Here is a 17563-nt window from a genome sequence, read left to right as displayed (position 1 = left end):
TGCCATGTCTACTGGACTGGAGGCTGGAGTGCAGTGGTGTGATCTCTGCTCACTGCAACCTCTACCTCCCAGGTTCAAGCAATTCTCTTGCCTCAGCCTCCCATGTAGCTGGGACTACAGGCGCATACCACCATGCCCAGCTAATTTTTTTGTATTTTTAGTAGAGACAGGATTTCGCCATGTTGACTAGGCTGGCCTTAAACTCCTAACCTCAAATGATCCACCCACCTCGGCCTCCCAAAGTGCTGGGATTGCAGGCGTGAGCCACCACGCCCAGCCGCCGTGTCTACTTTGACCTCCCACATCCGTGAGTTCATTCATTCATTCAAAAACAACCTATTATATATATTTTTTCAGCTGCTATAACCAATTACCACAAAGGTAGTGGCTAAAAATAACACATGTATATTATCTTTGAGTTTTGTAGGTCAGAAGTCCTAAAAATCAAGGTGTTGGCAGAGTTACGTTCCTTCTGGAAGCTCTCAGGGAGAGTCCATTTCCTTGTGCTTTCCAGGTTCTGGAGGTGCCGCCATTCCTGGGCCCATGGCCCCTTTCATCCTCATGGCCAACAGTAGCCAGTGGACTCTTTCTTGTGTCACTCTGACAGTGACTATCCTGCCTTCCCCTTCTACCTTGTAAGGATCCTGTGATTATATTGCTACTACCCAAGTGATTCAGGATCCTCATCATATCTGAAGATCAGCTGATTATTATCTACAACTTTGATTTCCCCTTGCCATGTAAAGTAACATATTCCTATTTGCAGGGTTTTTGAATTTGGACATAGACATCATTGGGAGCCATTATTCTGCCTACCACAATGATTCAGTGTCAGGATTATTCAGCAATACATATGAGTTTCTACAATGGGCAGGAACATTTAGTATTACAACGAGGTACTCAGCCATGTAGGTAAAGAGTGAAATGCTATATTCTACTGAGAACTGTTGCATTTAAGTAGATTGCTAAATTGTGTAAACCTGTGATCCATTATGACTTGTTTCTTCCCCAGACAATGTTTGAAGAACAATCTTCTCATTTTTGTCTGTACATCATACATCACTCCTAATGTATTGCTCCCAGTGCTTTCTGGACACTATTTATTATTACATCTATTATATACAAGATGAAATCACAGTTTGTTTCATTTCATAAAATATTAACTTATAAATTTTTTTAGGTTAGAAGATAATGTAGCAATCATTCATCCATCTGGCCTGATTTCACTCACATCTATGGATAAATAAACAGACACCAAGAGGTCAGGTTGTGAACTCCTTAGTTCACCTAGTTCTTCCTTGAGCTGGTACTGGAACCCAGGCCGTCTGAACCCCAGTATGCCTCATTGTTTTATTTCTGTCCAAGAGAGAATGCTGGCTTCAGGTAAATTCAGTGGCATTGCCAACAGGTAAATTCAGTGGCATTGCCAACAATTTTCCATTTTACTGAAAATGCAGTCTGTGCAAGGCAAAGGGAACACCTTCCTTGTTTATTCAATTATGAAAACAAGGAATCCCATTATTTCCTTTGCCTTATGCATTCATGCGTTGCAGACATTATTCGTGGGCTTCATAATTTTAGGAAGTGTTTTGAGCCTTTTAAAAAAATTGACGTGAGACCAGGCACGGTGGCTCATGCCTATGTCACAGCACTTTGGGAGGGTGAGGCAGGTAGATCATTTGCGGTCAGTTTGAGACCAGCCTGGCCAACATGGCAAAACCCCGTTTCTACTAAAAAATTAGCCAGGTGTGGTGGCGTGTGCCTGTAATCCCAGCTACTTGGGAGGCTGAGGCAAGAGAATCACTTGAACCTGGTAAGCAGAGGTTGCAGTAAGCTGAGATCATGCCACTGCACTCCAGCCTGGGCAACAGAATAAGACTCCGTCTCAAAAAAAAAAAAAAAAAAAAGAGGTGAAATTCACATAAAACTAAACATTTTAGAATTAACAATCGAGTAGCATTAAGTACCTTTCCCATGCTGTGCAAGCACCACTTCTATCTAGTTTCAAAATATTTTCATCACCCCAAAATAATACTCCATACCCATTAAGCAGTTAGTCCATTTCCCTGTCTTCCCAGCCTCTGGCAATCACTAAGCTACTTTCTATCTCTCAGCCTCTGGCAATCACTAAGCTATTTTCCATCTCTATAGTTGTGTCTATTCTGGACATTTCATATAAAAGGAATCGTATTATATAATACTTGTGATTTTGTGTTTTTTTCATTTAGCATAATGTTTATAAGGTTCATCCAGGTTGTCATATATAGAAATCCTTTATTACTTTTTATGGCCAAATAATATTCCATTTATATATATGCCACGTTTTGTTTATCCATTCACCTGTTGATTGGCATTTGGAGTACCTCCACCTTCTGGGTATCGTGAATACTGCTGCTGTGAATATATCTATACAAGTGTGGGTTTGAGTCCTCGTTTGTACTTTTTTGGGGTATATACATGGGAGTGGACTTAATGGATTATTTGGTAATTGTGTGTTTAACTTTTTGAGGTGCTTGAGCCTATTCCAATTAGATCCAAGACAAGTTTTTAAGAAATGCTCTCATGAGTCCCCATGTTAACTCCAAAGGCTTAGGGGCAGAAAGATGCTTTGAAAAATCAACAGATTTCAGCCCTGCCACTTGGGACTTATGTGACCTTGATCAAGTTTCTTGACTACACTCTGACCCTCAGTTTATTCCTAGGTGAAAGTTAAAATAAAAACACCTACCTCACCAGGTCAGCTGTTGTAATTCCAGGAAATAATGTGTAAGATACTATACTATGGCGTCTGGCAAATAGTATCTTGTTATATGTTATATATTCTGATGATTGTTATATTTTCTATCTTATCTCACCTCCCACCCCAGTCCATACGGAACCACTTAACTTCTTGTAGGGCTGAAATATATATTCACTTATTTATGACTAAATCCTGTGGAATAAAACCAAGGACTTTATGAAGCTAAGAAATATTAAATCTCCTGCCTCTTCTAATCTGCACAGTGAGTCATAAAGGGAATTTACCTGATCGAGTATGATTTGTCTTTCAAAGCTGTGCTTTATTTCCTCCTACAAATCTGTATTTTTAACCATCATACATTATTTTTCCCTATCTTCCCAAATATTAATAATAAGTGTCATTATCCATTCAGGCTGCCATAACAAAATATCACAATTAAATGGCTTATAAACAACAGATATTTATTTCTGACAGTTTTGGAGGCTGGAAGTCCAAGATCAGGGTGCCAGCAAGGTCAGGCTCTGGTGAGAGCTCTCTTCTGGGTTGCAGACCACTTTCTCCTTATGTCCTTACATAGCAGAAGGCAACTTTCATAAAGACACTAATCCCAATCATGAAGGTTCTATCCTCATGACCTAATCACCTTCCAAAGGCCCCGTCTCCCAGGGGTACCATCATAGTAGGTGTATTTCCAAATATGAATTTGGGGGAGGAACAAATATTTGGTCTACAACAGTAAGCAAACATAAATGTTATCCTTGTTCACTCTTTTCCTTAACAATGATATACAGATTGTTCTAATATTTTTTATGCTTCTTCAGTAACTTTATCTAAAGTTCTTCACTCTAAAATAATTTCATTGAGACATTTACTATGGTACTGTTTATTTTTGTAAAGTATTTTTTTTTTAAACAGAGTTTCACTTTGTTGCCCAGGCTGGAGTGCAGTGGCAGGGTCTTGGCTCACTGCAACTTCCGCCTCCCAAGTTCAAGCAAAGTAATTTTTTAGTAACCACTTAAAAAATTCTAACTACTCTCATTTCCATTAAAGATGAAATTATTGTTTAGATTGATTTCCTAAAATATGTTTCTTTTAAATTTCAGTCGTAAAAATGTCTTTTCTGTTTTAAAACTAATAACATTTCCCTTAGCCATTTTCTAATTCAAATATAATTAAAGTGGACTGTATTATCATCTTTGCTTTTTGTTAACATGACTTTTGATTTTCTTCTATTCTAGTTATAAGTGTAAGTTATTTTACCCTGTAAGTTAATGTAGTGTTTCTATTCCTCTTTACCCCTTATTTATTCTTCAGCATTTTTTCAGCTTAAAAATATGGAGGCCTAATTTTCCTGTATGTAAGACGTAGTGATGTATTCACGGTTTTGATTAAGCTCCTTCATAGTTCTTCAGATACTTTGCAATCCTCTTCAAAATATATGAGTAAAAGCATGTACATGCAAGTGGGTTTGGAGAATCCACAAATTCACTTATAAAAAGATTACTAAGGAAGGAAAATACTGGTTAACAAACTATCATTGGCAAACTATAAAACAACTCCCATGTGTATGTGTATTTTTTTTTTCATTTTAGTGTATAGTATCTTCTCCCCCACACACGAAGTATCTAAAACTGTAATTTTCTGCCCACCAGTCATTCTAGAACAGGTATCCTTTAGAATTAAATGTTCTCATTTATCTGAGCCTTGTTTATCAAAACGTAACTTATTGTGTTTTAAAAAGGAGAAGAAAAGTTTAGAGGGATTTTCTCTAAAGGCTGAATTTATTTGCCTCTGCTAGAAGATTCCCAGGGTTTGCCACTACTTGCCCTTGTTGTACCACTTCAGAGCTCATTTGAATGTCTTATAGAGAAAGACAGTTGTATCTCTCATAGGCTTGTTGGACTTAGATTCAGTTTCAAAGAAGTCTCCTATGTTTTCATTTTAAAATATGCTCTTTCACCTGTTTCTTGGACTGCAACTAGAGTGCAACCAGACCTAAAACTCACTAGATTATATATTCCTCAATTTGCAAATTGCTGCAACAGGGATAAGACGAACATGAAGGTAGCCTTGGTAGAGGTCACCGGGCCCCAGGAATGTGTTGAAAGGGTCGATGTATTAAGAACTCAACTGCTGCAGCCCTCTGAACACACATTTCCCTTATGCATTCATTCTGAAATATTTATTCAGTACTTCATCTTTACAAAGTGCTCCAGGGCTGGAGAGACAGTGTGCGCCAAGCCAGATAAGTTCCCTGTTTTCTTGGAGGGTAAGTCAAGTGAGGGAGATGACCTCAGTCTAATAACCACAACAGACAGATGAAACTGAATCTGCGACTCCCGCTACAAAGGAAACATCGCTCGGCTACAGGAATATATAATAGGGAAATTTGCCCAGGTCTTGACCTGCGTATTTAGGTATATAAGTATGAGTCTCTTTTAGGACTACCGAATAGATCATAGCATGTCTCCCTCACCGACTGCCTTTCTACAGGTCAAGAACGAAGTGGCAGTTCCTTGTCATTCTAATTGTTCACCACTCCCATTTACTTAGAGGTTGACTCTCCGTAACTTTCAAACAGAACAGTTCGTTTTGAAAAGTTCCTAAAATAGATTACAGAACTTACTTCAACTTCTACTGCACCGTTTACTAGCTGAGTGATTTAGAGAAAGCTATTTGACCTCTCTCAGCTCCAATGTTCTTAATTTTAAATTGGGAATAATAAATACAAACCTTAAATGAGTCTCGTGGGGAGGAGACGAGACATATAAAGAGTTCAGCACAGTGTCTGGCACGTGGTAAGTGCCTAGTAAAGTATAGTAGCTGCGCTTATTTTCTTCATCATCAACTAGCAAAGAAGGAGGATGTCTTCCATGTTGTTTGTTTGTTTGTTTTATCCCAGTTGAGTCTCCTAAACATCATTCATATTGTGATTGGATTTAAATCTTGGCAGGGACACTTGACATCTGGATAAGTTCAACTGTATCTTTAATGCACTTAGTTACAACTCCATGTAACTGAAAGTTACACTAATGAAGTATAAAATGGATCTTCCTTTAGATATCAGTTTGTATATAAATAGGAGTTTCTAAAGACATTTTTTTTTCTTTTGAGATGGAGTCTCACTGTATCGCCCAGCGTGGAGTGCAGTGGCACGATCTCAGCTCACTGCAACCTCCACCTCCCGGGCTCAAGCGATTCTCTTGCCTCAGCCTCCTGAGTAGCTGGGACCACAGGTGCCCGCCACCACACCCGGCTAATCTTTTGTATTTTTAGTAGAGACGGGATTTCACCGTGTTAGCCAGGATGGTCTCCATCTCCTGACCTCGTGATCCGCCTGCCTCTGCCTCCCAAAGTGCTGGGATTACACACCTGAACCACCGCACCTGACCTCTAAAGACATTTTTAAACAACATTTCTATAAAGTCAAAGATGCAATTCTATCATATTGAAAAAGTGTAATTTTATATTAGCCCATCATAAATTGTTTTATATTTGGATTTTGTGGTATTTAAATTTGTATGCGTAATCTTTATATAAGGAAAAATTTGGGAAAATTTTCATTCATAAGCCTGTAAAGCATTTTCACTTTAGTCACTCATTAGAATTTTAATATGTTTCCTTCCTCTGGATTCACCAAAAAACAACAACGACAATATTTTTTTCCCAGCAAGTCTTAACATTTGACCTCAACAGTGATGCCAGGTGAATTCTGGGCATGTTCCCAGCCTCCCCACGGGCAGCCGTGGTTCTTGTTTGTGGAGGGACTCTCTCCCCTAGTTTACTCACAGGGTACTTCCACAGTTTACGTTTTCACTGAAGTAGATTATCTCATCTTCCTGCCTGTTAACTGTGTTTGAAAAGCAAATCGAATGTTGAATTTAATGCTGTGGAGATGGTGAGAAACTGCTCAAAACAATTAATTCCCTCATTTTTTTTTAACAGCTTAAAAACTAGCTTGCTTGAAGTTTCACATGGCATGCAAACACTTTTCCCTGGGCAGTGGGGAATGGGTGTTGAGCCCCTGAAGAATGAGTCACCTTTTCTGCTCTTAACCTATCTGGACTTCCCCTGAAAAATCAATTGTCAGCCGAGTTTGGGAAAATTATTTCGGCCATTAGACTCTGAAATTCATTCTGAATTCTGAATTACTGAAATTCATTTATAGATTCAGTGAGTAGTTATTAAAATCTTGCTGTGTGTCAGGCACTATGCTGAATACTAGCCTTTCAAAATTGACCAAGTCAGACTTAGTCACTGTGGAAAAGACGTTAAACGCAAACTAGGAGGAAACAAATAGAAAATACTTCCAGTAAATTATAGTAAGTGGTTTTAATGCAGGGTACCTAAGCACACAGTCTGGGCCATTGGATTCATATTTGAGGATCAGTGAGGCCTTCCTGCAGTGTGTGACGTTAAAGATGAGGCCTGAGAAATGATTGGTGATGATGGTAGTGTGATGGGGCAGTAAGTAGATTTTGAATGCTTACTTTTTCCTAGGTATTCTTTAGCTCTTGACCTAAAATATCTGACTTTAACCCCACAATAAATCCCAGGAGACAGTTTCTGTTTCTAATCCCATTTCACAGACGAGGAATCTGAGCCCCAGAGAGGTTAAGTAACTTCCCCATTGTCCCATAACTACGAAGCGCCAGAGCCTGGATTCAAGTCCAGACACAGACACAATAGTGAACTCAGCTGAGGAAAGAGAATGGGAAAAATGCTTAAAAGGCAGGGGCTGTGTGTACAAAGCAATGGAGGATAGCAAGGAATGGCCGTTTCTTTCCTAGGCAAAGTACAAAGAGTACCAGGCAGACAGGGAAAGACAAAGCCAGGTGGGCCACGTTCTGAAGGGTCTCGCAAGTTCCATTCAGAATCTGCACCAGCTGAACTTCATGATTGTACTGCAGTTACCTAACAGTGTCCTCCTCCTTAGGAGGCACTAAACAATTAGAGGGTAAAGGATCGTGATGTTTGCAAATTACTCTCTAAGAACTCAGACACTACATAGCAACAATAACAATACAGTTATACATATAGTAATAACTATGTTATATTCATTATGTGTAAGTAGAGACAGAAAGAGGAAATCTCACAAAATTGGTAACAAGTGGTTAACCTAGGTGAAGAACAGTTTTTTGTACAATTTTAATAACTTTTTATGAGTTTGCAATATTTTGCAAATAAAAAGAAGAGGAGGAGGAATCTACTTTATTTTATTTATTTATTTATTGAGGCAGGGTGTGATCAGAGCTCACTGCAGCCTCCACCTCCCGGGTTCAAGCAATTTTTCCACCTCAGCCTCCCTGGTAGCTGGGACTACAGGCGTGTGCCACCATGCCCAGTTAATTTTTGTATTTTTAGTAGAGACAGGGTTTCACTGCGTTGGCCAGGCTGGTCTCAAACTCCTGACCTCAGGTGATCTGCCCCCCTTAGCCTCCCAAAGTGCTGGGATTATAGGCATGAGCCCTGGCACTGGCCCCCAACTGCAGAATCTACTTTATATGTGTGATGGGGATCCACTCAGTGGAGGATTGTATGCTATGGAGTGACCTGAGGAAATGTACACTTGAAGGTGTGGGAAACAAGCTGCTGAGATCAGGAACAGGGAGGCCACGTGGGAGGATCCTCCAGCCATGCTGCAAGATGCCTGCCAGGCTGGAGGGAGCTGTGACCTGGTGTCCATAGGTGGCAGCAACAGGAAATAACGTCAGCATAGTGAGTCATGGTTTTGTTTAAACTGCAATTGTGAAATATGATCACAGCATAAGAACATGCATTTTTTATTAGTTAATTGAGTCTAATTTTTAATTAGTTGAGTTTGCTATAAAATCCAAGATGTGTGAAAATTAAAAACAAAACTCCAACTTCTCCAAAACCTTCTCTTTATTTTTTAGGCTTATGCTGGCTTCTTTATTCTTAGACTCCTGTAATCATTGCCTGTATTTCCAGAATTCAGATCTCATTACAGGTTACATGGTATCCAAACATGAGTAATGCATACTTTGGAACTTTTTAATGGCAACTTAATGCTGACCTATGTTAGTTACTCCATTTCATGTAGGAATTACCTCATGTACTTATATTATATCCCCACAAATAATTTATGAAATTCTGGTTCAGCACCTAGGAAATTAAGCAAATTTACTTATATGTATGTGCACGTGTACAAATATAAGTATATATACACACACATATATATTTCCCCCTTCCCTTAACAGATTTCTAATATGAGAGAAAAAAGTAAACTAATACTTGTTTGCATGAAATGTGAGAAATGATAGACATCCATTTTGCATACCAGGGCAAAACAATGGAACCTCTAAATCAGACTGTAAGTAAGGTGGCTGAAAGTGGGGACACACTGAGGGGTCAGGAAAATATTTTTCAAAACCATAAGACTTAATAGGAATTTTAAAAGACAAGCAGGAAATAGCTAGAACAAGGAAGAGAAGCGAGGCCTTCTGTAGAAGTTGACACTCTGCCATTTTCGTCTTCTGCATTTGACAACAGGGGTTTATTGGAGTCTCTTTTGTTTGAATCCTGAGTGGCAACAAAATGGTAATAATGTATTACTTGCTTTATTGTATGTAACTTAATTTTCTGGGCTTTTTAAACATGAATTGGAATTAGATGCAGGATTCCCTGTTGTTTTTGAGAAATTGAGTCAATGTTTCTCAGATTTAACCAATTGAGGCTGACATCTGCCTTGTAGCATCCCAGAGAATCCACTTTCTCTGGTAATTGAAATGTTGTTCTACAAGAGAGGTTGAAAAGTTCCCTCTATCTGCTTTCACTTCAGTTGTCAGCCTATCCTGTGCTACTTGTGTTCCCGCTAAGATTTAGGAGTGGCTCAGAGGATGACGTTCTACCAAATTTCAACACAGTGACTGGCTGGCAGGTCAGTGAACTTCACCATCCTGTAGCTACAGGCTACACTGATGATGATTTTCCTTTACGGGTGAAGCAGGAGGTCATTTGAGTGCAGTAAGGTGTTGTATAATGACAATGACACTTCGGTCCATGACAGACACAGGATGGTGGTCCCATAAAATTATAGTGGAGCTGAAAAATTCCTATCGCCTAGTGACACTGTAGCTGTTGCAGTGTAGTAGCTCAAGGCATTATTCGTGTTTGTGTTGGTGCTGGTGTAAACAAAACTGTGCTGCCAGTCATATAAAAGTATAGCACATATGAAGTGCAGTACATAGTACTTGATAATGGTCATGAATAATTATGTTACTGGTTTATGTATATTGTATACTTTTTATTGCTATTTTAGAGTATACTCCTACTTATAAATAAGTTAACGGTAAACAGTCTCAGGCAGGCTCTTCAGGAGGATTTCCAGAAGAAGGCATTGTTATAGGAAATGACAGGTCCATGCATGTCATTGCCCCTGAAGACCTTCCAGTGGGACAATATATGGGGGTGGAAGATGGTGATATGGATGATCCTGACCCTGTTAGGCCAATGTGTGTGTCAGTGTCTTAGTTTTCAACAAAAAGTTTAAAAAGTTTTACAAATTTAGAAACAGAAAAAAAGCATATAGAATACAGATATAAAGGAAGAAAATATATTTATATGGCTGTACAATGTGTTTGTGTTTTAAGCTAAGTGTTATTACAAGTGTCAGAGTTTTAAAAATTAAGAAGTGTATAAAGTCAGAAAGTTACAGTAAGCCAAGGTCAGTTTATTATTGAGGAACTTTGTTGTATACATTTAGTGTAACCTAGATGTACAGTGTTCATAACGTCTACAGTGGTATACAATAATGTCCTAGGCCTTCACATTCACTCACTCACTGACTCAGGAGAGCAACTTGGAGTACTGTAAGCTCCATTCACAGTAAGTGTCCTATTCAGGGGTACCTTTCTTTTTTTTTTTTTTAGACAGTCTCACTCTGTTGCCAGGCTAGAGTGCAGTGGCGCTATCTTGGCTCACTGCAACCTCCGCCTCCTGGGTTCAAGTGATTCTCCTGCCTCAGCCTCCGGAGTAGCTGGGACTACAGGCACACACCACCACACCCAGCTAATTTTTGTATTTTTAGTAGAGACGGGGTTTCACCATGTTGGCCAGGATGGTCTCAATCTCTTGACTTCGTGATCCACTTCGACCTCCCAAAGTGCTGGGATTACCGGCGTGAGCCGCTGCGCCCGGCCCAGGGGTACCATGTTTTTTATCTTTTATACTGTATTTTCACTATACCTTTTCCATGTTCACATATGTTTAGATAGACATTGTGCATCTACTTACCATTGTTTTATGGTTTCCTTTTTTATTTTTTCTGGTAGAGTCTTGCTCTGTGGCCCAGGCTGGAGTGCAGTGGCACAATCTTGGCTCACTGCAACCTCCACCTCCTAGGTTCAAGCACGTCTCGTGCCTCAGCCTCCCAAGTAGGTGGGATTACAGGTGTGCACAACCACACCCAGCTAATTTTTGTACCTTGAGTAGAGACACCATGTTGGCCAGGCTAATCTCAAACTCCTGACCTTAAGTGATCCACCTGCCTTAGCCCCGCAAAGTGCTGGGATTACAGGCGTGAACCACCACGCCCGGCCGGTGTTATGGTTTCCAACAGTATTCAGTCCAGTAACATGCTGTACATGTTTTTAACCCAGCAGCAAAAGGCTCTACCATCCAGTCTAGGTGTGTAGCAGGTGATACCATCTAGGTTTGTGTAAGTATGCTCTGTGATGTCCACACAAAGACCTATTTCTCAGAATATATCCATGTGGTTAAGTGACTCATGACAGTAATTAAAAACGTATGCTTACTATCTGTCCTAAGGAGGATAGGATGTGAATTTTCAACTTTACCTGTGTCCCTGTCATCACTTACAAAGCTGTTGAAATGCCATCTGATGCAGTTCTTTAATCACACGTGGTAGACCCCTGTACAGTCTCCCCAGCACTTTTCACTGTGAGCATTTGCTCTGTGGCATGTCTTAATACATATTACTGATGGAGTACTGAGGCTCCAGTTGCCCCTTTAAATTGGAAACCTATTTGTATTTCCAGCACTTGCTAAGACTTCACTGGTTTGGGAAAATGACAGTTCATAATGGTGAGATCCTATAACAGGAACACCTGAAACCTTTAACCATCTAGAGCAAGCTATGTTCTTACTGAATTCCGATAACTTTATTGGGGTATAATTTACACATCATGCAAATCCTCCAGGTATATGTCCAGTTCGATCATTTCTAATACACATTTACAATTGGGCAACCAGTTATCACAATCCAGTTTCAGAAAAATAAACCCTAAAAAGTTTTTCGATGCATATTTCAGCCATCCTCACTCCCACCTTCAGCCCTAGGCAAACACTGATCAACTGTCTGCTTATAGAGTTTTGTCTTTTTTTCTAGAAATGTTAGATAAATGGAATCAAATGCTATGTAATCTTTTGTCAGTCTTATTTCCCTCAGCGTAATTTTGAGTTTTTTCTCAAAGTTATTGTACGTGAAACTCTTCTTGATGAGCAAAACGCCATTGTAAGGATATGATACCTTTTGTTTATCCATTCACCAGTAGATGGACATTTGCGTTGTTATTGTGAGTTACACCGTGAACATGGCGTAAAACTCTTCGTGTGGATCTGCACTTTCATTTCTCCTCAGTTGGATACCTAGGAGAGGAATTGCTGGCTCTTACAGTCGTGTGCTTAACAGTTTCAGAAATTGCTCGAATGTTTTCAAGTGGCTGCAATATTTTGCATTCCTACCAGCAAAAGGTGGTGGTGGGGAGCGGGGGTGTTGGTTTCCAGTTTCTCTACTTCCTCACCAACACTAGATTTTGTCAACTTGTTCATTATAGACGTTCTCTAATTACTAGTCATATTAAACATCTTATCCATGTGCTTATTAACCCAGTCGTATATCTCGTTAAGTGAAATGTCTATTCAAACCTTTTGCCTAATTACATGGCATTGTGTTAGTCATGCCGTGCACTGGCTTGTTTTCCTGTGCATAGAAGTTTTGTTTTCCTTCCTTAGAAGAAAAAGAACTCACCCCACTGAGTTCGTTAAGCATTTTGTGGGTACAAAGATAATGCACCATGATTATATAACCTGAGAGGTGTTTGTATACCGTGCAGTATTTTGCATAGAAAATGAAATTCTAAATCCGACTTCTGAAATCAAAACCCTGGTGTCCTCCCATTTGGCTCAATCTCTGTTTCATTCTATATATTTGTCGATGACTCATGGTTTGAAAATCACAGACCATAAGCCTCTTAAGAGGTAGAGCTGAATCTCTCTTGCAGCTTTTCCATGAGTAACTATTTAGTGTTAATTATGATTAAGACAATAACTCTTTAACAAAGCATAAGTAAGTCAGATTAATCAGCCAGCTTCCACGCACACTCTTCCTGGGTTCTCGAGGGCTTTCATCAGCAAATTGAAGCAATGACGATGTTCTGCGTGGTACTGTTGTTTCCATGGTAAATATGTGAATTGATTACCCATGAGCCCAGGTCACAATGTACTGTTGTTGTGCTTTATTCCTTATTATGTTAGAAATCCCGCACAGCAGGGGGCTGGTATCTACTCCCGGGTCACCTTGGGATTTCTAATATGAAAATTGAAATGAATTCTTTGTTGTTGTAAATTGCAAACAGAACAACAGTCGCCTGTTTCCACACTTATAAATATGTATGTCCTCCCCACCAATGAAATTATGGTGAAGGATAGATCAAAGTGAATTAGCACCTGTCAAGGAAATTTGATAGGTCATTCTGCCCTATAATTTTATTCCCCTTTCTTCCAAGGGTGGTGACATGATCGGCGAAGCCTGCATCTCGCTCTCCTTCACCCATTGTGGTTAACAGCAGTTCAAACGTGGAAATGAATCACCTGCTATATTACTTCTGTGCAGCAGGAGGCAAATTGAAAAACTAAATTTTTACAAGCAAAATGAGTATGGCTGTATTTGGACTCTGAATATTGCTTAGTATTTGTGTCTAGTATTATGCTGTTGTGTACCTAAATGTTGTAAACATTTGTTGTCTATAAATCTCTTAGGATTTCCTAAGAAGCTTCCAAAGCCAGAGGTCTAAAGATCTATTCACTTGGCCATATAATTCTCCTGGCTGTGTTAACCTTAAGAATTGTATTGTCATCATATCCTAAACCATCATGTAAAACCTTATTACTACCACAAATATTAATGCTAAAATTGCTTTTAAAATGTTACAGATTTTTTTTAAAGAGAGAATCCAAAATATATGGCAGAAATTTGAAATAAAAATGAAAAAATCGGCCGGGTGCAGTGGCTCACGCCTGTAATCCCAACACTTTGGGATGACGAGGCAGGTGGATCACCTGAGGTCAGGAGTTTGAGACCAGCCTGGCCAATATGGCAAAACCCTGTCTCTACTAAAAATACAAAAATTAGCCAGGCATGGTGGCACGCACCTGTAGTCCCAGCTACTCGGGAGGCTGAGGCAGGAGAATTACTTGAGCCCTGGAGCTGCAGGTTGCAGTAAGCCGAGATCGTGTCATTGCACTCCAGCCTGAGCAGCAGAGTGAGACTCTATCTCAAAAAAAAGAAAAAAAGAAAAAGAAAAATTAGGCTGGATGCGGTGGCTCACGCCTGTAATCCCAGCACTTTGGGAGGCCGAGGCAGACGGATCACGAGGTCAGGAGATTGAGACCATCCTGCCTAACACGGTGAAACCCTGTCTCTACTAAAAATACAAAACATTTAGCCGGGCGTGGTGGCGGGCACCTGTAGTCCCAGCTACTCGGGAGGCTGGGGCAGGAGAATGGCGTGAACCCGGGAGGCGGAGCTTGCAGTGAGCCGAGATCGTGCCACTGCATTCCAGCCTGGGTGACAGAGCGCGACTCCGCCTCAAAAAAAAAGAAAAAGAAAAAGAAAAATTAAAAGCAAAGACTAACGTGGTCTATGTTTATACTATCTGTGTAATTTGGCAATGCAGAGTAAGGAACGGAACCGGGTAGAAGAAGAGGAAAGTCATAAAATTTAAAATTAAATTGAAGGATTTTTTAAAAACAAGAAGAGCAAATATCAGGGAAAAGAGAATAAATAGTAAGTAAAGGGCCAATTTTAGCTTAAAGAGGAAATGCCAAAAGAGCCCAGACCATTGCAGTAGCCTCGTAACAGCTTTCCCAGACTTCATCCTAAATCCTTTTGATTCTGTTCACATCTCCACTAATGACATCTTCTGAAATTCAAATGTAATCATATCAATCACTCATGAGAATATTTTTCTATTTAATATTTTTACTTGATTGCTTTTCATTTGGCTTATGATATTCACCTACTGATAATACACATTGTATACTTATGGAATGATACTGTAATTAGAAAAATTTTTTATTGTCTTTGTCCAATTATGGGTGGTATTCCTATCTGATAAGCAGTCCCATCTTCTTAATTTTCTCATGAGATTTTCTCTCAATCACTTATGTTTCCATAATCCTCCCAATGTATCTTATGTCTTCATAAGGCCAGAAATACCAAGGTGGAAATTACTTTTCTTCTTAACAATTTCTTGTCCTTTATAACCAAATATTAGTGTTCTCAATATCTGTTGTGCTATTTGGTTGATAAGTGTTTGAGCTGGATGTTCCTTTCTTTTTCTTTTTTCTTATTAATTAGGGATAATTCTTTTTTTTCAGTAAATTCATAGCTATTTTCTTTATCATTTGATATAGTCGAGAATAAATTTATCAATGGTTGTTTAGTCATAACTGTAGCCTCGCAGCCATGATCATCCTTCCAATTTGCACTGTGGATTCTTGCTCATACATTGTTCAGTTTGATGGGGACCCTCTCTTGTGTGCATGCTTTCTCTCTTGCTCTCTGTCGATGGTAAATATTCATGTTTCTGAACCGCAATGCTATGTCTATTTGGGAATTTTCCAGTTACTTATTCACATATTCCAGAATGTTTTCCAAATGAGAATGCTAAGTTAAACTGTCGTACCTATCATACACGTTTGCATGTGCAATGGCCTGCTGAGATCCACAAACTGATTGGCATGCCTGTTTGACACACAGCATGATGTAGGTAATGAAAATGTTCTGGTTCTACAACATATTCAGGGTCTGCCATGTCACTCACGCATAGCAGAGATCAATTACAGTTCTCACATTTACAGGGTTGACACAAAAGAGATGAACAATCCTACCACCTTGATATAAAGGCTTGAAATTTTTTGATAAGAAAATTAAAACTCTATTTTGGTTTTCAAGCCTTTAAAAATGTATCAAAGTAAGTGTCTTGATGTGAGGGTTAAGAGTGAATATGATTCTCTTTGTACATAGAATAATAAGAATAGGGTGTTCTTTCACAAACACCTTTCAGGTTCATGAAAATTAATCAATAAACGTGAAAAGAACATCTTATTTTATTTTATTTTTAAACAGAGTCTCACTCTGTCACCCAGGCTGGAGTGCAGGGCACAACCTCGGCTCACTGCAACCTCCACCTCCTGGGTTCAAACAATTCTGGTGCCTCAGCGTCCCAAGTAGCTGGGACTACAGGCATACACCACCACGCCCAGCTAATTTTTTGTATTTTTAGTAGAGACGGGGTTTCACCATGTTGGCCAGGCTGGTCTCGAACTCCTGACCTCAAGTGATCCACCTGTCTCAGCCTCCCAAAGTGCTGGGATTAGAGGCATCAGCCACCGCACCCAATGCAAAAAAGAACATTTTAAAACAACATGATTGTCAGTGATATCTGCCTACTTTTCTCCCATCTAAATTCAGAGCCTGGGCTGTCTAGGAATGCCTAGAGTTCCTTAAGCACTTCTTAGAAACTTTGCTTCCCCATAGACACATTTATTGCTGGTGAGACCAGGGAAACATCCCTCTCCTGCTTGTTAATGGAGCCTGTGGCTGCTGATGGTCATGAGTATCGCTTGCCAGTTCGGGGGATGTGCTTTTCTTGTTCTCCAAACACTCCTGATTCCTCTCCAACCCAGAAAGGAGGGACAGTGTTTGCATGGTGCCAACCAACACGCTATATCCATGTATGAGGCCAAAGTGTAGATTAAGATCAACAGACCTCCTAGGTTTTGTGCTTTGGGTTATGGCAGAGCTCTTGACACAAAGGACTATGAAGCATTTCACAATTTCTTTTTCTTTGTAATAAAAGTTACATGTTTCACGTTAAAAAAAAACAGTGCAGATGGGTGTAGTATAAAAAGTAAGTCTTCTTTATTCCCTATTCATACCAAGTTGGCCATTCTAATACTCCCTATCCTCAGAGGTAATCACCATGAATAGCTCCCAATGTGTACTTAGAAATATAATACAGAAGTATGCATGCCTACAAGTGTGTAATATACATGTGCCTATATCTTTTTCATAAAAGGTCACAAATAGAATCCTACAGTAAATTCTATTTTACAGCTTATTCTTTTTTTCACTTTACCAATATCTAGACATCCTCAGAGATCAGTATATATAATACTACCTTATTCTGATAAAAAGCTTTACAGTGTTACGTTGTATAGCTGTGTTGCAAATTATTGAATGAGGTTGTTAAGGGTAGACATGTAGAATTTTCCAACATTTAAGATATTACAAATGATGCTTCATGAGCATCTTTGTTCTAGCCTTAGTCTGCTTTGGCTGCCTTAACAAAATACCATAGACCGAGCGGCTTGAACAATAGAAATTTATTTTTCACAATTCTGGAGGGTATGAAGTCCAAGTCGAAGGCTCCAGCAGATTGGAAACCTGGTGAGGGCTCTCTTCATGGTTTATTGACAGCTGCCTTCTTGCTGTCCTTACATGACAGAGAGTGAGCTCTGGTTTCTCCTCTTCTCATAAGGACACAAATCCCATAA

The 17563-nt window shown here is 39.5% G+C and overlaps 1 protein-coding gene across 4 annotated transcripts in view; it reads left to right on the top strand.

The window, feature by feature from the left end:
- Nucleotides 1-17563, top strand: part of PRKN (parkin RBR E3 ubiquitin protein ligase) — a 1379176-nt gene that overhangs the window by 793139 nt on the left and 568474 nt on the right. The gene's annotated exons all lie outside the window — the stretch shown is intronic.

Source organism: Gorilla gorilla, chromosome 5 (assembly GCF_029281585.2).
Source record: "Gorilla gorilla gorilla isolate KB3781 chromosome 5, NHGRI_mGorGor1-v2.1_pri, whole genome shotgun sequence".
Taxonomy (NCBI): Eukaryota; Metazoa; Chordata; class Mammalia; order Primates; family Hominidae; genus Gorilla; species Gorilla gorilla.
The sequence above is the reverse complement of the archived record's forward strand: the minus strand, read 5'-3'. Positions and strand labels throughout refer to the sequence as shown.